The following is a 26,892-nucleotide window of genomic DNA, read 5'->3' on the forward strand; positions in this document are numbered from 1 at the left end:
ACTTCATCTCATCTCTAGAAACTTGAGGTTGAATTGTACCAAGAACAAAGGTATGTTGCAACTTCCCCAAATTATTCTTTCTTATCTTTAAAAGTCACTTCACAAAATAACTGTATTTTCTCCTTAAACTTGATCCCTTTGTCTGAAAATTTGGAGTTATTAATGAATGACTCTAGATTGAGAAACAAAGGACACAAATATTTGGAGAACAAATACTTGAGATAGAGAATTACCTGCTCCCTCAATAATATCAGCCACAATCATAAAAATAATATGTGTTCTGAGGTTTCCCATGTCCAGTAGTTCAGCATGGTAGTGCCACATGCTTAGTTGGTGGAGATGGACAGAAAAAAAGTAGAAGGAGGGCAATGTGGATAAATATCCAATTTCAATATAAATTAGTTCATGTTGAAATGATAAAAGTCGTGTGTGTGTGTGTGCATGCGTGCATGTGTAAGAAAGGCAAAAACTCAATTAATTGTTCAATATTTAGACCCCTGTAGTATTGAAAACCAACACCGTAAACTAAATTTTACACTGAACATCTTTTGAAAAAAAAATAATTTCCACTCAGCTCAGCAAGTTTCTGGAAATCAGTAAAGCAAGCAAAGTATCTCCACGAAATTGACTTATACCTTCCAGAATTTGCCTACCATTCTTCAAATGCCAGTTCAAATGCCATTTGTTCTTCAATATTTTCTTGGCATCTACCATTCTCTTAGAAAAGTTAATTGCCTGAACACCTGTACTTCAACAATATTTATTGATTAGTAATATTACTACACGTATCATTAGAGTTATCTGTTGATGTGTAAATCTCCCATGCATATTTAACTTCAGTAAGACCACCTGTCAAATTGGTTTTTATCTTTATCCTTTGCACTGAGTAGAGGGTCTGTCATATAATTGAACTAAACAAAATGTAAGGAAGATAGGAAAACAAACTAAGAAAGGAACTACAAAAGGAAGAAAGGTAGGGGAGAAGAAATTAGAGAAAGAAAAAGAGATTTTTAAACAGGACTTAGATATTGATGTATTGCCATATTGTCTATTAAAAGCATTTGATCCATTGATTCATTCATGTTTTAATTCTCTCCTTCTCTGATAGAAATATACTAAGCAGAAAAGATGAAAACTTCTTATGACAAAGGGCGAGAAAAAAGAAAAATTATCTCAGGTTGTCATGCCCTTCTTCTGTGACACATATAAATAATATCTTAAGAATATAATTACCCAAAGCTATGGATATAATTTCTCTAATGAAGAAAGAATAGTTAAATAGCAAATGCTGAAGAAACTTGGCCTGTGAAGGAGGGATTTTCTAAATGTCATTACTAAAGGGGTTTGTTCATTATATTTACTTTTCCTAAACTATATGGTTTATTTTCCTTGTTTTACACATGGTGCAACTTAAGGTATATTATAAAGTATAAAGCATGTCTCACATAACAGTAAACAGGTTGCCGGGGCTGGGATTCTAATCCAAGTCATCTGATTCCAGAGTACTAATTCTTACCCATTAGGCAGCATAATAAGCAATCAAAATGTTAACTATTTATTACCACTGTTTATATGTAAGGACATTAAAAATAGAGAGATTAGTTAATTCATCCGAAGTCTCACAACTGAAATGTGCTGGAACTAACGTTAAAATCAATTCTAGGGTCTTTACCCTGAGCTCACATTCTCCCACAGCACACTAAAACTACAACTATTTACAGAGCAAATATTGATAAGAATGGTCTGAAGACTAGAAGAAAATATCTTCGACAACTAAACATATAAAGAAGGAACCACAAGGAGTTGCAAAGGAGGTTGATATAGTCAAGGTCCACACTCTCAGCTAGGCAACCCAGAAATGGGGGGATAACGAGAATTGCAGAGGTTCTCCCCAAGGAGTGAGGAGTCCCAACCCCACATAGGGGTAACCAGCCCAGTGGTCCTGCACCAGGAGGATGAGCCCCCAGAAATTTGGTTTTGAAGACCAGTTGTGTGTGCTGTCAGGAGAGCCAGGGGCCATGGGAAACAGAGACTCCACTCTTAAAAGTGCATGCAAAAATCTCACATGCTCTGAAATGCAGGGCAAAAGCAATATTTTGAAAGGAGCCTGAGTCAGACTCATTTGCTGATCTTTGAGAACCTCCAGGGGAGGCAGGAAGCAACCGGGATTCATCCTGGGGACATAGACATTGGTGGCAGCCATTTTTAAGAGCTCATTCTATGACAAGGACACTGGTGGTACAATGGCAAGGCCATTTTGGAACACTCCCTTTAGCTTATTAGCACTGGTACCAGGCCCCATCCACCAGCCAATCTGCACCAGTCCTGGGGCCCCCGAAGGCAAGTGGTTAGCTATATCCACCAGTAGGCTGGCAGCAACCATAGGCCCCCCTGAGGCCCCCGGCCACTGTGGGACCCAGAACCCCATCAGGGGTCCAGGAACCATCCCCACTCACCAGTGGGCTGGCACTAGCCCAGGGACCCATCCTCATTTACCAGTGGGCAGGCTAAAACCCCTGGGTCCCAACCCCACTCCCCAGCAGGCAGAAACAGCTCTACGACACCTTGGACCCTTAGCCAGTTTCCTGGGATCTGGTCCCACCCACTAGTGGGCCAGCACTAGCCCCAGGAACTGGCCCTGACAATCATCAGGCTGAGATCAGCTCCTGGACTCCCAGCCTCTGAAGCCAGGTGTCCTGTGAATTAGCCTGCCCACCAGCAACCAGCACCAGCCCTGGGACCTTCCTGTCCATGGCCATGTCCCCCTGCAGGCAAGAACTAGCTCCAGGGCCCTGATCTGCAGGAGTCACCCCAGGACCCAGCTTCACCCACTAGTGGGCCAGCACTAGCGCCCAGACCACCCCCAGGGACTCCTCAGTCAGCTGCCTGTGATCCAGCCCTGAACCCCAAGAGCTGGCACCAGGACCTAAACTCCCTATGCCATTCACCAGCTGCATCAGGATCTGGTCCTGCCCACCAGCATCTTGCAAACTCCACACTCGACAGGGCCTGGGAACCAAACAGGCCAGAGGCCAGCCATGCATACTAGCATGCCCACAGCCATTGGCCCCCTCACAACAGAAGGGCACACACAACCCACTTAGTGGGCACTCCTAGAGCATGTAGATCTGGGTGAGTGCTGCTGGACCTCGTAGGACATCTCCTACATAAGGTCACTTCTCCAAGATCTGGAAACATAACCAACCTCCCTAATACATATAAATAAAAACAGAGAATCAGGTAAAATGATGAGACAGAGTAATACTTTTGAAACAAAGGAAAAAAGATTTAAACCCAGAAGAAGAGCTAAGCAAAGTGGAGATATAAAATCTACCCAATAAAGAGTTCAAGGTAATGATCATAAAAATGATCAACGAACTCCAGAGAGGAATGGACAAATATAGAAAGAAGTTTAACACAGAGTTAGAAAACAGGAAGAAGAATGAAACAGAGATGAACAATATAATAACTGAAATAAAATTACACTATAAAAGATCAAGAGTAGATTAGATGAAATAGAGGAATGGATCAGTGAATTGGAAGATAGAGTAGTGAAAATCACTAAAACCAAAAAGAAAAAAAAAAAGAATTAAAAAAATGAGGACAGTTTAAGACACCTCTGTATAACATTAAGTGTACTAACATTCACAATACAGGGGTCCCACAAAGAGAGGAGAAAAAGAAAGGAGCAGAGAACATATTTGAAGATGTCATAGCTGAAAACTTTCCTATCCTGGGAAAGGAAACAGTCATCCAGGTCCAGGAAGCACAGGAAGTCCCAAACAAGAACACCCCAAAACGGTCCACATTGAGAAACATTTTAATTAAAATGGCAAAAATTAAAGATAAAGTGAGACTATTAAAAGCAACTAGTTATGTACAAGGGAACTCCCATATGCTAACTTTTCAGCAGAAACTCTGCAGACCAGAAGGGAGTGGCACAATATGTTTAAAGTGACAAAAGGAAAAAAGAAATCTACAACCAAGAGTACTTTATCTGGCAAGGATATAATTCTTATTTGAAGGAGAGAGAAAGAGTTTTACAGACAAGAAAAAGCTAAAACAGTTCAGCAACACTAGTGAGGCTTTACAAGAAATATTAAAAAGACTTCTCTAAGCATAAAATAAAAAGATCACAACTAAAAATATAAAATTACAAAAGGAAAAATCTCATTGGTAAAGGCAAGTATACAGTAAAGGTAGTAGATCAACAACTTATAAAGCTAGCAGGAAGGTTAAATGACAAAATCATTTATATCTACAATAAGTTGATAAGTAATACACAACATAAATATATGCAAACTATATAGTCAAAAACATTAAACAAGTTGGGAGTAAAAATGCAGAGTTGATAAAATGTGTTTGAACTTAACAGGACATCAACTTAAAAAATCATATATATACTTCAGGGTAACCACAATCCAAAAATCTATGAGATACACACCAAAAAAAGAAAAGAATCCAAACATAACACTAAAGATAGTCATCAAATCACAAAGGAAGACAGCAAAAGAAGAAAAGAACAAAAAAGAACTACAAAAACAACCCCCAAACATTTAACAAAATGCCAATAAGCACATACCTGTTAATAATTGGAATGAAAAGAATGAAGATATATATATGTATATAATTTTAAGTGAAGCCTCTGGAAATGATCCTAAGGGCATATAGCAAATGAAGAAAGAAATAGATTCAAGAAAATCTATAAAGATCCACTAAAAAAAGTGAGAGTATACTATTTAACCAAAACTGATCCCTTTCCCTTTCCTCTCCCTCTAGATCAGCAAGGCAGAGACCCCCCTCCAGGCTGGTACCGCCAGGAACACAGGCTCCCTCCATACCCCCAGGCCCAGTTGAATGGGTGTTCTTCTCGGGAAGAACAGGATTTCAGCATTTCTAATCCTACCCCCAGCTACCTTTTGCCAAGGCTAAGTTCTGGGCACAAGAGGTGAAGGTTTTCTTTTTCCCTAAAGTTTCCAATTGTGGAATAGGAGCTCTATTTGGGGTATGACAATACTGAGAATACTTGGGGCCCCAATCACTTGTCCCTGGCTTGTATGTCAGTGCTTCCATGTCAGGAGAAGCAAACTGCTCCCCTCTTCACTAAGCACTTAGTTACTAAAATAGGACAGAACACAGAGAGGCTTGCCATTGTCCCCAGCTCAGCTCCTAAACCTTGGCTCAGAGATTTTGCCTGGTGTGAAAAGCAGGCTGTAAAACAGATATTTCCAATCCACTGAAAAACTATTAGAACTAATAAGTGAATTTAGCATGGATGCAGGATACAAGATCAAATAACAATTTAATTTTATTTCTACATACTGGTACTGAAAGAACTGAAAAATTAACAAAATGATTTCTTTTAAAATAGCATCAAAAATAAAATACTTAGAAAAAATTGTTTACAGAAGTGAAAAGTTATATCTTAAAGCTACAAAATATTATTGAAAGTCATTAAAGAATATCTAAATAAATAGAAAAACATCCCACATCCATGGATCTAAAGACTGAATATTGGGTAGATGTCAATGTTTTCCAAGTTGAACTACTGATTGAACACGATCTTATAAATCCCAAATGGCTTCTTGGCAGATATTGACAACTGTGTCTTAAAATTCGTATGTGAATTCAAGTGACCCAGAAAAATCAAGATAGTCTTGCAAAGAAGAATGAGGTTGCAAGACACATTATTTCCAAAGTTACTGCAATGCAATCATAATGAAGACACTGTGATATTGGAATTCAATGGAATAGAATTGACTGTTCAGAAATAAACTCGTGTATATTGTCAACTGATTTTTGACAAGGTTCAAAGCCATTTATTGTGGAAAGATAGTTCTTTCAACAAATGGTGTTGGGACAATTGGATAACCACATGTAAAAGGATGAAGTTGAACATTATCTTACACAATTTACTATAAATAACTGAAAGTAGAAATGTAAGAACTATTGAAACATTAAAAAAATTTTTTATTCAAAAATTTAAAAAATATATTTTAAAAACAGGCCAAGTATCAGAATAGACCTTTCTCCAGGTGATACACAAATGGCCAATAAGCCCCTAAAAAGATGTTTAACATTATTAGTCATTATGAAAATATAAATCAAAACAATAATGGGATATCACATCACACCCACTAGGATGACTAGAATTTAGAAGGTCAGATAATATCAAATGTTGGTGAAGATGTGGAGAAATAGGAACTCTCAAACAGTTCTGATGGAAATGTAAAATGGTGCAGTCACTATGGAAAGCAGTTTGGCAGTTCTTCAAACAAATATAGAATTATACGTGACCCAGAAATTCTACTCCTAGCTATATTTTGAAGAGAAATAAAATCATATGTCCACAAAAACTTGTACACAGATTATTACAGCAGAATTATTCAAAATAGTCAAAATGTGTGTAAAGATTAAATGTATTTGTTAAATTAGAAAGTAATTTTGGATGAGATTACCATTTAAATCTGTGAGCTTTGAATAAGCAGATTGCCCTTCATAATGTTGTGGACCTCATCAGATCAGTTGAAGACCTCAAGAGAACAAAAATTGGCCTCTCTGAGCAAGAGAGATTTCTCTGGCAGATTGTCTTTGGAATGTATGTGCCCCATTGGCTTTCCAGGGTCTCTGCCTACCCGCCTTTGACATTCTGTTAATTCTGTTATTAATAACTTTGGCTATCACAAGGGTGAAATAAACCAAATGACCATCAACTGGTGAATGAATCAAAAATACGATATACACATATAATATAATATTCGGTCATAAAAAGTAGTGAAGTACTACAGAATAAATAAACCATAAAAACATTATGCTGAGTGGAAGAAGCCAGACACAAAATACCATATATCATATGATTACACTCATATGAAATGGTTGGGACAAGGAAACCTATGGAAACAGAAAACAGATTAGTGGTTGTTTATGACTGGAATTGGGCATTGGAGGTAGTGAGGTAATAGCTAATGGGTCAGGGCTTATTTTTATTTATTTATTGTGTGTGTGTGTGTTTTAATTTTTATCGATGTATAGTTGATTTACAATGTTGTGTTAATTTCAGGTGTACAGCAAAGTGAATCAGTTATACATATATCCACTCTTTTTTTTTTTAGATTATTTTCCCATATAGGCCATTACAGAGTATTGAGTAGAGTTCCCTGTGCTATACAATAAGTCCTTATTAGTTATATATTTTATATATAGTTGTGTGTATATGTCAATCCTAATCTCCCAGTTTATCCCACCCCCACCATCCCCTGGCAACCATACATTTGTTTTCTACATGTATGACTCTACTTCTGTTTTGTAAATAAGTTCATTTGTACCCCCCTTTTTTAGATTCCACATATAAGTGATATCATATGATATTTGTCTGTGTCTGACTTACTTCACTCAATATGAAAATCTCTAGGTCCATCCATGTTGCTACAAATGGCATTATTTCATTCTTTCTTATGGCTGAGTTATATTCCATTGTATATATGTACCTCATCTTCTTTATCCATTCCTCTGTTGAGGGACATTTAGGTTGCTTTCATGTCCTGGCTATAGTAAATAGCGGTGCAATGAACATTGGGGTGCATGTATCTCTTGGAATTATGGTTTTCTCCAGGTATATGCCCAGGAGTGGGATTGCTGGGTCATATGGTAGTTCTATTTTTAGTTTTTTAAGGAACCTCCATACTGTTCTCCGTAGTGGCTGTATCAATTTACATTCCCACCAACAGTGCATGAAGGTTCCCTTTTCTCCACACCCTTTTCATTTATTGTTTGTAGATCTTCTGATGATGGCCATTCTGACCAGTGTGAGGTTATACCTCATTGTAGTTTTGATTTGTATTTCTCTAATAATTGGTGATGTTGAGCATCTTTCCATGTGCTTTTTGGCCATCTGTATGTCTCCTTTGGAGAAATGTCTATTTAGATCTTCTGCCCATTTTTTGATTGGGTTTTGGAAATAAAAACAAAAATAAACAAATGGGATCTAATTAAATTTAAAAGCTTTTTCACAGCAAGGGGAACCACAAACAAAAGACAACCATCAGAACGGGAGAAAATTTTTCAAACGAAGCAACCTATAAGGGATTAATCTCGAAAATATATAAACAGCTCATGCAGTTCAATATCAGGGTTTATTTTTAAGGTGATGAAAATGTTCTAAAATTGACTGTGGGCATCACTGTATATATCTGCAAATATAGTAAAAAACATTAAAATATACACTTTAAATGGAGAGTTGTATGGTATGTGAATTATATCTCAATACAGCTGTTTAAAAAAATTAGTAGTAAAAGTTCTACTACTATAGTGAAATATTATTGGCATTCTGTTTAAATGAGTAATGAGGCCAAATTGTCACTATCATTGCTTTTGTTACCAATTAAATCAAGCAATATAAAAATAATAAGTGTTAAAAAATTTAAAAGTGTCGGAATTTTATTTTTTTAATTTCCTTTTCAGATAGTTCATTGTTAGTGTATAGAAATACAACTACTTTTGCATGTTGATTTTTGTATCCTACAACTTGACTGAATATGTTTATTAGTTTTAACAGTTTTTTTTTTTTTTTTTTATGGAATCTGTGGGACTTTCTATATATAAAACCAGCCATCAGCAAACAGGCATAATTTTATCTTATCCTTGCTAATTTGGATGTTTTTATTTCTTTTTCTTGTCTAATTGCTCTAACTAAAACTACTAGTACTGTGTCAAATAAAATCAGTTACAGTGGGCATCACTTCCCTGTTTCTGATTTTAAAGGAAAAACTTCTAATTTTTTACCATTTAGTATGATGTTAGCTGTGGGCTTTTCATACATAGCATTTATTGTATTGAAGAATTTTCCTTCTATTTCTAACTTTTTGAGAGTTTTTATCACAAAAGTTTGTTGACATTTGTCAAATGCTTTTTATGCGTCTACTGAGATAACATATGATTTATATCCTTTATTCTGATAATGTGGTGTATCACATTAATTGATTTTTTATGTTGATCCATCATTGCATCCTGGGGATAAATCTCATAAGATAATGGTGAATGATTCTTGTAATGTGCTGTTGGATTCAGTCTGATAGTATTTTGTTGAGGATTTCTGCATTGTATTCTTCAGGGATATTGGCCTCCAGTTTCCTTTTCTTGTGGTACATTTTTCTGGCTTTGGTATCTCAGTAATCTTGGCCTTGTAAAATGAATTGGGAAATGTTTCCATCTCTTCAATTTTTTAGAAGAGTTTCAGAAGGACTGGCATTAATTCTTCTTTAATATTTGGTGGAATTCACCAGTCAAGCCATTTGGTCTTGGGCTTTTCTTTGTTGGGAGGTTTTGATTACTGATTAACAACACATTTACAATAGTGTCAAAAAGAAAATACACTACTGGATAAACTTAATTAAGGAGATGAAAGATTTATTTACCAAAACCTACAAAATGTTAGTGAAAGAAATTAAACAAGACACAAACAAATAGAAAGATATCCCATCTTCATGGACTTAATATTGTTAAAATGTCTGTACTATTTGAAGGAATCTATAGATTCAATACAATCTCTGTGAAAATGCTGGTGATCTTCTCCTCAAGTGGAAATACAATAGCCTTTGACAGGAAAAGGCAGCCCTGTTTTATTGGCTGAACTTGCCTGGGATGGGGTTTCATCATGTTAAGCTGGGTTGTGGGGAGCTAGAGGAAGAGCAGGTTGGTGCTCGAATGCTACAGAATCTGTCTTTTCTTACCTAGTATTAGTATATTAATGTGATACTCCATGTTAGCAGAATAAAGGATATAAATCATATGATTATCTCAATATATGCATAAAAAAGCATTTGACAAATGTTGACACCCTTTCATGATAAAAACTCTCAAAAAGTAGAAATAGAAGGAAAATTCCCATTTTCTCCAGCTCTGTGCTGCAGTCTAAATTCCAGATGAGTGTGACTGAGGAGTTAAGGTTTCCCTTTCTCCTCCTATATCTCATTCATAAAATGGAGGTTCTAACCCAGGAACAACATTTTGAGACTACTTGATCCCTGATTTTACTTGCTACAGCTTGTTTGAATTGGAAGAAGTCCCCCACTAGGAGAAGCAAGTTGAAAATACACAGTGATTTATGTGTTAAATGTGGATATCACTCCAAGAAAAGCAGGCCAATGTTCCTGTCCCAAATTCCAGAGCTGTGGTTCAGAGATTTTACCCACAGTAAGTGGTGTGGTATAATAACAGAAAGTTCTAAAGCTCTCCCCATAGGAACTTAATTTATTTGAAACACAGTGTGAGGAAGTTCAAGCTTAAGGGCACTCTTGAAAACAATGGAGATTATCATAGTAAGCAATTAAGAGGAGGCTGTTCACTTAATGATGGCAACAAGTTAAACTGTAGGGAACTCCCTGGCTGTCCAGTTGTTAGTACTCTGCGCTCTCACTGTCAAGGGCCTGGGTTCAATCCCTTGTCAGGGAACTAAGATCCCACAAACTGTGTGGTGAAGCCAAAAAAAAAAAAAAAAAGTAAATAAACAGCAAAAAAGAGCCCACATAGGTCAAGAATTAACTTTAAACATTAGTCTAGAAACCTACTCATGTAACAGGGCCCAGATTTAATAGAATCAGGTGGTAGAGCAAATATGGTCCAGGGCATAATTAAAAGCAACAGAGCAATGAGCCTATACTTAGTCAAGGCTAATACCTGGGTGCATATGAACAGAGGCATACAGTTTTTCAGGACAATCAGCCAAAACCACTGTCATCCCAGATCCCTGTATGCATGTTTAATGCTGTGCCCTCTGAGGAGCAACATTAACGGCTTCACACTATGAGATAGGTAAACTTCACTAAAATATTACAGCCAGTCATCAAACAAACAAGCAAACAAACATCAACAACAAGTGCTAAATTGGGGCTGGAATCACTATCCAGTGTTGCTAAAATATATTATCTAAATTTCCAGGTTTCAACAAAAATTAGTACATAGTCAAACAAACAGGAATGTCTGACTCATATGCAAGAACAAAAGCAAAAAGCAACTGCTTCTGAGAAGGCTCTGATGACAGATTTAATAGACAAAGACAGCAAGCAGTCATTATAAATTTGCTTAAAAACTCTAAAGAAAAGCCTACTTAAAGTGTGACAGTGATGTCTTGTCAAATGGAACATATAAGGAAAGAGATATAAGTTATTTTTAGTAAACCCAAATGGAAATTCTGGAGTTGAAAAGTACAACAAATGAAATAAAAAATTCACTAAAAGTGATCAAATCAAATAGATGTGAACTAGCAAAAGAAACAATCAATGAACTTGAAGATAGAATTTTACAGATAATGCAATCCAAAACAGAGAGAAATAAGAAAGAACAATAAAAAACAGAAGTAGATAAAATACCATTAAGCATACCAACATACATATAAGTCTAGTACCAGAATAAGAGGAAAGAGAGAAAAAGCAGAAAAAAATATTTGAAGAAAGAAGGACTGAAATTTTCTCAAATTTTATGGAAAACATCAATCTATACAGTGAACAAACTAACAAACTCCAAACAGGATAAACACAAATTACATTCACAAACAGACCTCTAATAATAAAAATGCTGAAAACTATAGATAATGAGAAAACCTTGAAAGCAGCAAAGGAAAACTTACTCATTGAATATATGATAGTCCCAATAAGACTAATAGCTGAATTTGCATCAGGAACAATATAAGCAGAAGACAGCATGATGACATACTCAACGTGCTGAAATAAAAAAATAAAAAGTCAAGAATCTTTATGTCTAGTAAATCTATCTTTCAAAAGTAAAAGTAAAAAAATGGAATTCTCAAATAAACTAAAGGTGAAGAAAATTGAAATTAACAGATCAGCCTTATAATAAATATTAAAGGAAGATCTTCAGATGGAAAGCAAATAATCTCAGACAGTAATTTGAATCCACACCAAAAAACAATAAGCATCAGTTAAGGTAATTATGTAATTGTAAAAGACTGTATAAATGTATATTTTTCTTTTTTCTGTTAACTGATTATAAAGCAATTATATTAGAAAAAAGTAATTCTATTTTCAGGCCTGAAACATATATGTAATATATATGTCAATAAAAGCACAAAGGAGGTGGTTGGGGGCAAAGCTGTGTTGAAGTAAAGAAATGATACCAGATGGTAACTTGAATCTACAGGAACAAATAAAAATAACCAGAAATGTTAAATAGGAAAGTTATTATAACAAACTCTATAAATACAAACATGCTCTCCTTTATTCTCTTCGTTTTAAAAGACAGAAAATTGTATAGAGTAATAGTTATAACTATTGGGGGGGGTTGTAACATATATACATTAAAAATACTATGCAAACAGCAACAATGAGAAAGTTGGAGTGGCCTGATTAATATTAGACAAAATAGACTTTAAAACAAAAATATTACTAGGTACAAAGACATTTTATAATGATAAAAGATTCAATTAATTAGGAATATATAATAATTATAAATATTTTTGGACCGAATAACAGAGCCCCAAAATACATGAAGCAAAAACTGACAGAACTGAAGGGAGAAAAAAACCAAGCTATTCAACAGTTATTTTTAAGACCTCAATATCCCACTATGAATAATGGGTAGACCAGGTACAAATGATTTCAGCAAGGAAACAAAAGACCTAAACAACTCTGTAAACCAAGTAGACCTAACAGACATCTGTAGAACACTTAAACCCCAAATAGAAGAATACACATTTTTTACAAGTGCACACAGAATTTTCTCCATAATTTGCCACATGCGTGGACATAACCCCCATTAAATTTTAAATGACTGAAATTATACAAAGTATGTTGTCCAAATACAATGAAACTAAATTAGAAAATAGAAATAAATTTTGGAAATTTAAAAATATGTTGAAGTTAAAATATGCACTTATAAATAGCCAATGAGAAAAATAAGAAATCATGAGGAAAATTAGAAAATACTATGAGATTAATGAAAATGATGGTATGACAGATACAACTTATGAAAGGAATCAAAGGAAGAACTTATTTACCAAGAAATTTAAATCCTGTATTAAAAAAGAAGAAACATTTTGATAACTTAATCTTTCCCCTTAAGCCATTAAAAAGAAAAAAAAATCAAACTAAACCTAAAGAAAGTGGAAGGTGGAAATTAACAAAAATAAAACTATTAGAGTGGAAATTATTCCACTATTAGAGTGGAAATTAACAAAAATAAGGACTAGGAAAACAACAGAAAAAAATCAATTGGATCAAAAGTTGAATTGTAAAAAGATCAACAAAAGTAACAAAATTTTAGCTAGACTAAGCAGAAAAAAACAGGGAAGACTCAAATTACAAAAATCAGAAATGAAAGAGGATGTTTCTACCAAACTTAGTAACAAATAGAATTTTAATAGAATACTATGTACAAATAATAATTTAAAAATTAGATATATTAGATGAAATTGATAAATTTCTAGAAAGGCAAAAACTACCAAAGCTGACTCAAGTATTAATAGAAAATCTGAATAGTTGCATGAAAATAAGAGATTAAATTAGAAATAAAAAAAGTAATTCCCAAGCTCAGATGGTCTCAATTGTAAAATTTTCCCAACATTTAAGGAAGAATTAATACCAATTCTTAGCAATCTCTACCAAAAATAGAAGAGGAAGGAATACTTTCCAACTTTGTTTATGATGCCAGTATTACTCTGACAGCAAAATCAGAGAAAGACAACACAGGAAAATAAAACTACATACTAAATCACTTATGAATATTGATGCAAAATCCACAGGAAAATACCAGTACAACATATTCAGTGACATATAAAAGGATTATACACATAAAAGGAATAAATGGGATTTTTTTTCCAGTAATGTAAGATTGACTAAATATCTGAAATTAAATTAATGTAATATACCATACCGATAGATTAAAAACAACATGACTGTTTCAATAGATGAAGAAAAACATTTGACAAAATCCAACACTCCTTAATGTTAAATACTCAAAAACACTATAGATAGAACTTCCAAGTCCTGATAAAGAGCATTTAGGAGAAGTCCACAGCTAATACTGTTCTTCATGGTGAAAGTCTGGATATCGTTCCCTAGGATTGGGAAAAATCCACTCGCCACATACAGTTAACATTATACGGGAAATTCTAGCCAGAATTAGGCAAGAAAATTAAAATAAAGGCAGCTATTCTGTAAAAGAATATGTAAAACTATCTCAATTTTCAGATATATGACTTTGAATATTAAAAATTCTAAGGAATCTACTAAAATAACCATAAGAACTAATGAATGAGTTCAGTAATGTTGGAGGATACAAGGTCAATGTACAAAAAGCAATTATACTTCTATACAGTTGCAATGACTAATTTTAAATGAAATCAAGAAAGCACTTCAACTTATCATACTTCCAAAAGAGTAAAATAATTAGAAATAGGTTTAAATAAAAAGAGAACATATCCTAAAAACTAAAAATATATATATATTGTTGAAAGAAACTAAATAAATGAAATGGCACCCCATGTTCATGGGCTGGAAGACTTAATATTGTCAAGATAACAATATTTCCCAAATTGATCTACAGATTCAGTGCAACCAGGTAAAAATCCCACACTGATTTTTGACAGAAATCGATAGGCTGACCTTAAAATTCATATGGAAATCATTGGGACCTAGAATACCAAAAACAATCTTAATAAATAACAACAAATTTGCATTTGTTGATACTTCCATTTTCAAAACTTACTACAAGGCTACAATAAGCATGTCAGTGTGATACTTGAATAATGATAGACATATAGATATAGTATTAAGAGACCACAAATAAACCCTTTCATTTACAAACTATTTTTGACAAGAAAGGCAAAATAATCAAATAAGGAGAAATTAATAGTCTTTTGAACAAGTGATGCTGGGATAACTTGATATCTACATGCAAAATAATGAAGTTAAAGCCCTTCCTCACATCACATACAAAAATAAATAAATAAATAAATAAATAAATAAATAAACAACAGCAACAACAAAAACTCAAAGTGGACCAAAGCCCTAAATGTAAGAGCTAAAATGATAAAATTCTTAGAAGAAAACAGGGGTAAGTCTTCATGACCTTGGATTAGGCAATTATTTGTTAAATATAACACCAAAGCACAAGTATGAAAAGAAAATGTGGATAAATTAAACTTCATGAAAATTTAAAATTTTGTACTTCAAAAGACACTCTCAGTAAAGTAAAAACACAGAATAGGAGAAATTAGCTGCAAATCATATATCTGATGAGACACTTGAATTAAAACATAAACACTCTTAATTAAATAATAATATGAAAAATAACCGAATCCAAAGTGGTCAAAATAGCTGAGTAGAAATTTCTCCAAAGAATATGTACAAATGCTCAATAAGCAGACAAAATTTCTTCGACATCATTAGTAACTAAATATTTGCTATCAAACTATAATGAGATATTACTTATTTCCACTAAGATGGTTGTAATTAAAAAGGTTCCTAGATGTTTTGGTGAGGATGTGGAGAGTTTGAAACTTTCATACATTGATGGTGGGAATACAAAATGATGCAGCTATTTTGGAAATAGGTAGTTCCTCAAAAGACTAAACAGTCATCATATTACTCCGTAATTCCTGTACCAGTAGTATGTCCAAGAGAATATAGCTAAAAAACTTATATACACATTTTCAAAGCAGCATTATTCATAATAGCTCCAAAATGGAAATAGTCCAGCTGTCTATTAACTGATCAATAATAAACAAACAAATAAAGAAATAGAGTGTATCCATACAACAAGATATTAACCAGTAATAAAAACAAATGAAGTACTAATGCAGACTACAACATGGATAAACTTTGAAATCATCATGATAAGTAAAGGACATTTTGTATGAACAGTCCAAGATATAAAAATCTATAGAGACATAAACTAGATTAGTGGTTGCCTAGGGTTGGAAAGTTTGGAGAGAAATAGGATGATTGTTATAGTGTACAGCTTTTCTTTTTGGATTAATAAAAAGGTTATAAAATTGAGTGTGGGGATGTTTGCACAACTCTCTGAATATATGTTAAAACATTGAATTATACATTAGATGAATTGCTTGGTGCTATATGAATTACATCTCAATAAAGCTGTTACAAAAGAGAGATAGAGATAGACATGGACATAGACATAGAGATGAGAAAGAAAGAGCGAGAGACTCTATCTGTCTATAATATAGAATGATTAAAACAAAGATTTTGCACATTACAGGTAGGATAAAATCCAAACGTACTATCATGATCTAAGCTCGCCTTGTCTCTTTCTTAAAAAAATTTAATTATTTATTTATTTATTTATTTTTGGCTGTGTTGGGTCTTCGTTTCTGTGCGAGGGCTCTCTCCAGTTGCGGCGAGCGGGGGCCACTCTTCATCGCGGTGCGCGGACCTCTCACTGTCGCGGCCTCTCTTGTTGCGGAGCACAGGCTCCAGACGCGCAGGCTCAGTAGTTGTGGCTCAAGGGCCCAACTGCTCCGCGGTATGTGGGATCTTCCCAGACAAGGGCTCGAACCCGTGTCCCCTGCATTGGCTGGCAGACTCTCAACCACTGTGCCACCAGGGAAGCCCTCGCCTTGTCTCTTTAACGTCACCAATTTTCACAGCTCTTCCTACTCATCCTTACACTAGCTCCTCCCATTGTAACAAACTATTTGAAGTTTCTGCTTGAAATTCCCTTCTCACTTTGTTTCATAGCAACAATTATCATCTTTCAAAAATCAAACTCCTTATAGGAAATCATTTCAGTGTTAGGTACATCCTTCCATGTTGACCTTTCATCTTCTACCTTCTTCACACTTCTATTGTGTTCTATATAATATTTTCTTGTACTCTTCGTTTGATTATTTATCATGCCATTTATTCCAACACAGGATAAGGACAGAGTTATTCATCTTTTATCCTAAGATCTTAGTGTTTGCAGGATCTGACATATAATAAATCCTCAGTAAGTGTTAACTGAAAGAATGACCGTTTTTATATACTTAATGATATCTCTCTTCATAACTTGAATTTCTCTGAATCAAATTATTTTAATGGAAGCTTCCTGTATACAAACATTATCTAACATGTATTAACATTGTCAAGTAACTTTGGTAATTTCAGTTCAATTCAATATATATGAATTTTAAGGATCAGTCACTAAAGGATAAAATCTTGTACCAAGATATGGGCATTTTAAGACTTTATATATTGTCTTTTGAAACTCTCAAATTACTTAGATGATTTTAATATTCTGAGCCCTCACAAAGCTTCTATATTTAGATGGTGCCCTAAATTGACACTTTCTCTTTCAATGGACAGTCTGAAAGTATGTAAAGTTTTATGATTAGATGTATATCTAAAATTTTGTAAATAATTACAAATTTTATAAAACAAATCATTTTGTTTTTTAAAGGAAACTTATTGAGAATAATCCTATTCTGAATTTGTGCCAAGTGGTAATGAAAACATTTTTTGTAATCTATGATTTCTTTACCATAATTCAGCTACTTTGAAGCACTCAGTGGTTTTCTGATGTCTACTACCAGTAAAGGAAGGACAAACCAAAAGAAACCAATCTTATTCACGGAGTGTACAGACCTATGCTAAATCCTGACTTAATTCTAACTGTATCTTTAATATCATTATCTCTTGTAATATAAAAAGAGAATCGATGTTCAGACCAGTGACCTGAAGACCCCTCAGTATTTTCGGTTTTTAAATACTGCATGGCATTTTACCAAGTATCTGTACTAATTCCAAGGGATAAAAGAAATCAAGTATGTTAATAATGTTTCAAGTGAATGAGGTGATGAAAATTCTTTAGATGATTAAGCTTCAATTACTCAGAATAATTCCTAGCCTAGAACTGTATTTCTGTTGAGCACTTTAGATACTGCAGGGCTAATGGCATTAAATGTATCTAATATTACATACATAATTTCCAAATAATTGAGTATAATGTGATACCAAAGGGTAGTATGATAACTATGTCAAGTGATGCATTAGAGGTGGTGGTTATTTTTATTACACCTAAGAACTGCTAGTGTCTCTGTAAGAGTGGCCACTGAAGCTGCTTTACAACGATGTCTCCTATAATTCTGTAGCAATTAGAAAGGCCTGGTGGGTTGTTCAGGAGTACTCTGGATGGTAAGTTACCCACAGTAAAGATCACATGAGGGGTATGTCATACCATTTTACTACACAAAGAAAAAAGACTGGGATCTTGAGAACAAGATAACATTGTATTTATGTGCCAAATGAAAGTGGCAATAAGGAAAATAATTCTACGTGTTCAATGATACAAAAACTTCCAAGAAGTGAATAGTAAACAATTAAGAATTCACATTTTCAACTTCTGACACATCCTAGAATGTCTAAACTGATTTTCCACATCTTATTATGGCAGCAGATTTTTCAAGATCCTGGAGAATAATGCTACTGCATTTGACATTTACAGTCACTATATCACCTATAATTGGAGCAAGCTTTTAAGAATAGATAAGGTGAAATAAAATAACACTGAGCTTACAGGTTGCCCCAAACTGTCTCCCAATCCACTCTGCCATCTGGCATTATTTTGAATCTTTTTTTTTTTTTTTTTAATAAATTTATTTATTTATTTTTGGCTGGGTTGGGTCTTCATTGCTGTGCGCAGGCTTTCTCTAGTTGTGGCAAGCGGGGGGCTACTCTTTGTTGCGGTGCGCAGGCTTCTCATTGCGGTGGCTTCTCTCATTGCAGAGCATGAGCTCTAGGTGCACGGGTTTCAGTAGTTGTGGCACATGGGCTCAGTAGTTGTGGCGCACGGGCTTAGTTGCTCTGCGGCATGTGGGATCTTCCCGGACCAGGGCTCGAACCCGAGTCCCCTGCGTTGGCAGGCAGATTCTTAATGACTCTGCTGCCGGGGAAGTCCTATTTTGAATCTTAAAGCCTATTCAGTTTTCCAAATTTACAGAAATTTCATCAGGATTAAAATATGGCAGTTCATGTCGAGTCTTTAGTTCAGTGTGTAGGTGCTCAGTAAATTTAACACTTATTAAACACTATTTCTGAACCCTCTCTCTTAAAAATAATATGTATAAATAGAAATAGGAAGAGAATTCTTGAAATTACCAATTTAGTTAAGACATATACTTCCTCCATAATAGAAAGACCTTTATTTCGAAATCACTTAGTAAATTAAGATAGCTGTCTTCATAGACAGATTTTATAGCTAGAGAGCTAGCTAGGTGGTAAATATATATTTGGTAGCATAATATTCCAAAATATTAATCCTCATGCCACCTCACTCATAAAAGTCTCTTCTCATGTTCTCCTTTTACCATCTCAGGAAGCTGGACATGAATTAGCCACCGATTTTGGAAGAATGGGTCACTGTAGGACCAAGAAATAAATCAGGCATACTTCAACATAAGTTTTAAAAGCATGGTCTAAGATTACCAAAATCTGTGTGTACAACTGGAGAGAGACTTTTTTTTCTTTTTTAACCATTCCCTGACTCAATAGGAGCTGACAGAAGAGATCAGGAAGAGAAAGGGAGCCACACAAATGGAGACAGCAGGGAATACATGTGCAGATCCTGTGCACTGGGTGTGCCAGGGAGCTGTGCAGAGCCTAAGTGGCATCCAGTTTTCTTTCTGGACGCTGTTAGATGGGGGAACACTAGGCTGCCACTTGATCTACTGGGGAACCCACAGAAGGCAGTTAGGCTCCTCTGTTATCAAAGACTCATCCCCAGTGGACCAGCCTTCTATTTAATAGCAGAAGATACTTTAAGCTCTCTTGTAATAGAATCCAGGGTCTGAACACCTAGAAGTTCAGGTAGTAAAAAAAAAAAAAAAAAAAAAAAGATTCTCTGCTCCATCTGAACAAAATTGGACAAAGCCAACTGCTGGAGATCTTTGCCAGGATAGTGATGGGTTGATTAATCCTACCGTGTATTCAGATCAGTGATATGGAGACTTCCAGAACAAGGAAATCTGCTCTCTTTTGGATTCATAAGCAGTCTGATCGTTTGGAACTTTAATTTTAATCATTTCTCAGAGAGTGGAAAAATAATGGATAAGGACCATAAATCCAAGGTCCAAGGTCCTCTACGGCTGCGTATTAACTGACTGCTTGCAGACAAGAGGACTGTCATCACTAAATCTCCATTTCTTAAGTTCCTTTTCTGGAATTCATATGATTTCCTTACAAGATTAATAAAATATAAAGGAAAACTTTTTTAAAATGTTGCTCAGGTGTCTGTTCTGGGCGCTCCTGCGAGATGCTTCAGGAGGTGTGTGATGAGATGAAGAGGCATCCCAGAGAATGGGGCTGGGACAGACCCCCACTCCTTTCACACTGCACGTGAACACCCTGCTATTAGACTACCCATCCTGAGACTCCAGGTGAGATCATACATGAACAAGTTTCAAATCTAACCAACTCTGAAAATCATGGAAATAATATATGTGATATTATTAATTAGAGAACACTATGTAAAATGCGAGAAAATTTTATTTACATTTCTCTGTAAATGGGGAATCATAACAGTCCTACAAATCATCGTGAGAGAATTTTATGGATGAAATAAAACAATGTGTTCAAAAGGTAAAATTTCCCTGTAAATGTAAGGATTTATTTACTGTGTTTTCTAGGCTCACTTAATGGTCACTCACTGTTACAACTGGTTGGTTTGGGATTACTTATGGCAATTCTTTCAAAATGCTAGAATCTTAGGGGTTTTGTTTGTTTGTTTGTTTGTTTGTTTTATTTACTGGCAGATACTAGATGCAGATCTTCAGATTTCTAACTTTTATGATACTTAATTGAAGTCCCATAGCTAGGTCTCTACATACAGAAGTGCACTTGTGTGTGTGTGTGTGTGTGTCTCTGTGTGTGTCTTTGTGTGTCTGTGTGTGGTTGTCAAATTCCAACCATGCCATGTTAAGTGGAGCTCTGAACTTTAAAGAAAAGCCCTTTGTAGATACAAAGTAGCATTATGAATCCATCTGGAGCCCTTATTTCAGTAGATCAGATTAGGTGTCCAATGAGACCAAGATCAAGTGTTTACTCCTCTGGAGAGCTGTTAGCCTTGAACACCTGTGTTTATAGACTTGCTCTTATCTGGAATTGCATTCACCTGTCTCTAAACACTAATCAAAGAAGCAGAACCCACAGACAGAAGAGGTGAGAGATGATGGCTTTCCAGATATAGTCAATTCCATTTGGCAAAGATTTTTTTAAAAATACATGGTCCTGAGTGCTTCTATAGCATCACCTTTTCACATAAAATAAATACATTAAAATATAAACTCCTCATAACACTCTTATTGTGTCTGTAAAAAAAAAAATAAAGTAGGGGAGAACTAACTTAGCTAACAGTCATTATAATGTTTAAATAAAACCATGCATACAATGGACATAAAGAAATTTTGATATCTCATCCACTCTACAAATGCAAAATATCCATATTATGATTACTTCTGACATAGTTATTGCTGCAACATAGTAATTTTCTAGTACTGTCTTTGGATTATAAGGTCAGAATTCAAATATTTATTAAATTATTAAATACATTTATAATTTGATAAGCATTTAATTCCTTTTGAGGCTACTTATTAATATCCAGTGTTACATATCTATAATGCTAACCAGGGTGTCCTCTGAAAGAACTGGTTGTGCTACTCCAGTATCTGAGTTTATCCTCCAAATGGAAATGCTCCAGCACTATGTACGCCTTATCTTAGAGCTTCCATATAACTTATCATTTGAATTAGGTTATTTTTGACATACTCTTGGTGAAAATATTAATAAAAAACTCCAGAATATCAGATGTAAACTGAAACTGTCTTGGGCAAAAAGAGACATGTGGTTTACCTAGTTAGAGCAGAAACTTCTGGAGTTCACTCTGTTCCCTCTAAGGCTTGTTTGAAACTCTGGTCTGGATAAGCAAGAGGTGCTCTTGTGTCTAGCCTTGGTAATATAGAAACTAGACGTTAGCCTTGGGAATACAGAACTGAATGACCGGAGCCGAGGAGCTAGACAAACGATTGTTAATGTTCCTGGGGAGAGCTGACTAGTCACCCGTGTTATTCTCAGTGAAATGGTGACTTGACCAGTCAATGTGTTCCCTTTGAGTTTAGGCTCCTTTCTATTCACAGTCACTTCATAAGTCTGAGGTGGTAGAGAACAAACTCCTTGAACTTCTGAACCTCAAAGTGCCACTCACTCTCCTTAAAACATCTCAGCAACAAAGTGGCCAATAGGTCTCTTTGTTGGAAGATAAGAAGTGGTTTGGAGAAGGCACAACAATAAAGTTTCCCAAGCAGAATATTTGGGCTGTGGCAAAGTGACCAAACATCCATACAGGTAAGGCTGGTCTTAAATCTGGGCCAAGTTCAGCTGTAGAGCCTGGGTCCTCTCCTCTACCTTCTATCATCCTCGGTGAAGAGTAGCTTGTTCATGGATTGGGCTTGGAAGATAACTCTGAACCAGTCATATGACTTTCAATCTCCATCAAGCCTGAGCTCCTGAAATCATAATTCTTAACAATCAGTATTGGTTGCTACCATACACTGAAACCCCTCCAGACACAAAAGTACAGGCACGCTGAATCAAAACTGGTTTGAATCTTACTACTTTGAAGACCTTAAGACACTTCCCATGGACTCAGCTGGGGGAAAAATTTTGTTTTCATTTAGTCAGTCACTTATTCACTGGAAAAACAGTAATTGAGTGCTTTGTATGATTCAGACTTCATTCTATACACTGGAATACAGCAGTGACCAAAACTGCAAGATCTTTGCCCTCATGGTACTTATATCTTATAGTAGAAGGCAGATAAAGAAAAATAAATAAATAAATAAATGAATAAGTAAACGAAAAGTAAATGAATACGTAAAAATGTTTCATTTGCTCTCATTAATAGCCATCTTCCACTCCTTTGGCTTTCCTCCCTACCTAAGAATTTGATGATGGAATGGCCTACAAAGACATTCATTTGAACAAATGACTGTTAACATTCATGCCTAACCCTCCATTTCACTCCCCGTGTAAAACAGCATTTTGCATGAATTAAGATTAATTACTGGTTGGTTTGGATTTACATTTTTCCAAACTGAAGAAGACATTATTGGGATCTCTACTACATTCTCTCCTCACTTGGTGAATGTCAAGGACTATTTACCTGAGAATATAAAAAGGTCTACTTTGTGATCTAGTAGGTTATTTAATAACTTAGTTGTTTGGCTTTATTTTTATCATGAAGAAGAAATTGACTTTTTATTGTGTATCCCTTTACTTTTCACAAGGAAACAATGTATTCTTCTTAGGTGGAAAGAATACTCTGCATTTCAGCAATTTCTCAAGAAGTGTTCCCACACATTTTGAATGCTTAGTTAAACCAGGGAAAAGTTGGACTAATGTGAGGAAGATCTTTTTTTCATTGCCTTTAGCTATCACACAATGAAATATATTACAGAGGTTGCTGAGAAGGTTTAGGAAGAGCAAATAATCTTGAAAATGACTTATTTCATTATATGAAAAGACCCTTAACTTTTGTAGACCTAGATGTTTAAATAATTGTGAAACTTAAATTTGAAATGTATTCTACTCTTGGTAATTTCCTTCTCAGTGTGTTTGAAATGGCTGGGCTGTTATCTGTGCTTGCCACCTTTTTCTGTTAGGGCATAATACTCCATCCCCTAGCAAAGGAGTTTCATACCCTATTACCTTCCTTTCTAGTTTATTACATTGTTCACAGCAGTGAACGACATAGCTAGTGTTCCAATACTGTTTCTCTTATAACTTTTGGGGTTTGATTCTTCTCATGTGTGTTTTCTGCAAAAAGTGTGTTGCATGTACAGTTGACCCTTGAACAACATAGGTTTGAACTGCATGAGTCCACTTATACACAGATTGTTTTCAATAAATATACTGTAATTTTTTTTTTTTTAGATTTGTGACAATTTGAAAAAACTTTCAGACAAACTACATAACCTACAAATGTTGAAAAAATTAAGAAAAAGTTTGGTATGTCATGAATGCATAAAATATTATAGACAACAATTTATCATTTACTACCATAAAATATACACAAATCTATTATAAAAATTTAAAACATATCAAAACTTACACACACACTTATAGACCATACATGGCACCATTCCCAGGTGAGGGAAATGTAAACAAATAAGATGCAGTATTAAATCGTAACTAAATAAAATTATCTGCAGTACACACTGTACTACTGTAATGATTTTGTAGCCACTTCCTGCTGCTAATGCAGTGAGCTCAAGGTTTGGGAGTTTCTGATTAAAATACCATGTGACAGTAACCATCTCTGCATGAGCAGTTTCTCTCCAGTTAATTGCATATCACAGCAAAAAGTGACGTCTCATGGTTCTTGTGTATTTTTCATTGTGTTCAGCGCAATACTGTAAACATTATAACATAATGGGACCCATACAAAGTGTCACTAGTGATGCTGCAAGTGTCCCTAAGAAGCAGAGAAAAGTCATGACATGACAAGAAAAGTTGAATTACTTGATACATACCATAGAATGAAGTCTACAACTGTGGTTGCTTATCATTTCAAGAGAAATGAATCCAGTGTAAGGACCACTGTAAAAAAAGAGAAAGAAATTTATGAAGCTGTGGCCAGTAGGCACAAAAGCCTTGCACTTTTTGTGAAATACCTTTTTATCTCATATTGAAAATGTAGCTTTATGTGGGTGCAGGATTGTTATAAGAAAGGCAAACCTATAGACTCTCATATGATTTGAGAAAAAGCAAAGTCATTATATGAAAACTTATAGCAAAAGGAAGGTGAAGGATCTAAAGCTGGAGATTTAATGCCGGCAAAGGACAGTGTGATAATTTCAGACAGAGGTTTGGCTTTTAAAAATGTCTAGATAACAGGAGAAGCAGATTCTGCCAACCAAGAAACAACAGATAAGTTCCCAGGCACCATTAAAAAAATCGTTGAAGAGGAAGGATATCTGCCTGAACAGATTTTTAAGGCAGATGAAAGTGCCTTATTCTTGGAAAAATAATGTCATGAAAGACATTTATTAGAAAGGAAGAGAAGGGAGCATTAAGATTTAAGGCAGGAAGGGATAGGATAATCCTACTGCTTTGTGAAAATGCAGTTGGGCTTACCATCAGGACTGTCCTTATATAAAGCTTCTAAGCCCCGAGTCTTGAAGAGAAAATATAAACAGCAGCAGCAAGTCTTCTGGTTGTACAATAAGAAGGCCTGAACAATGAGAACCCCTTTTTTGGGTTGTTTGTATTGATGCTTTGTCTCTGTAAGGGACTGCTTTTTAAAGTTCTTTTGATATTGGCCAGTGCCCCGACCACCCAGAAACCCATGAGTTCAACCCCAATGGCATCAAAGTGGTCTACCTACCGCCAAATACAATGTCTCTAATTCAGCCTCTAGATCAGGGGGTCATAAGGACCTGTAATGCTCACTACATATGGTGCCCTATGGAAAGGATTGACAACACTATGCAAGAGAACCCTGACAGAGAGAACATCATGGAAGTCTGGAAGGATTACACCAGTGAAGATGCCATCCTTGTTATCAAAAAAGGCATGAAAGCCACTAAGCCCTGAACAATAAATTCCTGCTGGAGAAAACTTGTCCAGATGTTGCGCATGACTTCACAGGATTTACGACAGAGCCAAGCAAAGAAATCATAAAGGAAATTGTAGATATGGCACAAAAGGTGGGGGTGGGTGGGTGAAGGGTTTCAAGATATAGGTCTTGGAGAAATTCAAGAGTTGATAGACACCATGCCAGAGAAATTAACAGAAGACGACTGGTGGAGATGAGTGCTTCCCAACCAGTGACAGATGATGAGGAGGAAACCTAGAAGAAGCAGTGCCAGGAAACCAATTGACATCAGACAATCTAGCAGAAGGATTATGATTTTTCATGACTGCTTTTAACTTCTTTAAGGACATGGACCCTCCTCTGACACAGGCACTAAAACTAAAGCAAACAGTGGAAGAAGGATTGGTCCTGTATAGGAACATTGTTAGAGAAATGAAAAAGCAAAAAAGTCAGAGAGAGGTTACATGTATTTTGATAAAGTTACACCAAGTGCACCTGCCTCTCCTGCTTCCCTTTCCCACTCTAACTCTTCTGCCTCTGCCACCCCTGAGACAGCAAGACCAACCCCTCCTCCTCCTCCTCCTCCTCCTAGCCTATTCAAGGTGAAGACAATGAGAATAAATACCTTTATGATGATCCACCTCACTTAACTAATAGTAAATCATCATCATATTGCACACTTAGAAAACTTACCTGTCGTGTGTGTGTGTGAATGTCTGTGTGTGAAAATCTAATAACTATATGGCAAGAACTGTGTTAAATGTTTTTTTGTGTCATCACCATTATTACTGCTTAAGTATTTATCATGTAGAACACCGTGTGCCGGACTTGTACTGGAGTGGATAGCTTACCATTGCATAGGCATGAGTGACATTTAATATTTATAAAATTATTTAATAAATTTAATAAAATTAAATGTGTTAGTTTTATTGCTCTTTCATAACTTTGCTTTCAAAGAATTACTTTACCATACAGTATTGTCTCTCTGTCAATTTCCCCCTCTTATAATTGGAGAAACTGTGTATCAGCCTATCATCACAGGTTAAGTTTTATTTTTAATGTAACAATGTTCCCAATAGTTTATTATGAATATGATGGTAATACTGTATGCCATAAAAATTTTAGTAACAATTCATTTATTAGTGTATAGGCTAGGCTACTATGAAGCAATTGTATCGATTGCACTAGGTGATCATAAAGCAGTCATATTGCTGCTTCTTTGTTATCAATGCATGAATTGCTATGCCTGTAAATAAACATGAATTTCTTTTTCACATTATCTTTTCATTTTTGATG

At 35.3% G+C, this 26,892-nt stretch overlaps 1 long non-coding RNA gene across 1 annotated transcript in view; it reads right to left on the reverse strand.

Annotated features, from left to right (window-relative positions):
• LOC309662788 overlaps window positions 1–26,653 on the reverse strand; it is a 198,863-nt gene extending 172,210 nt beyond the window's left edge. Inside the window, exon 1 of the long non-coding RNA XR_014264963.1 lies at window positions 24,533–26,653. This is a non-coding gene — a long non-coding RNA (uncharacterized lncRNA). The remainder of the gene's footprint in view (window positions 1–24,532) is intronic.
• Between the last annotated feature and the right edge of the window lie 239 nt (window positions 26,654–26,892).

This window comes from Balaenoptera physalus (assembly GCF_965194825.1).
Source record: "Balaenoptera physalus genome assembly, chromosome: 6".
Classification (NCBI taxonomy): domain Eukaryota; kingdom Metazoa; phylum Chordata; class Mammalia; order Artiodactyla; family Balaenopteridae; genus Balaenoptera; species Balaenoptera physalus.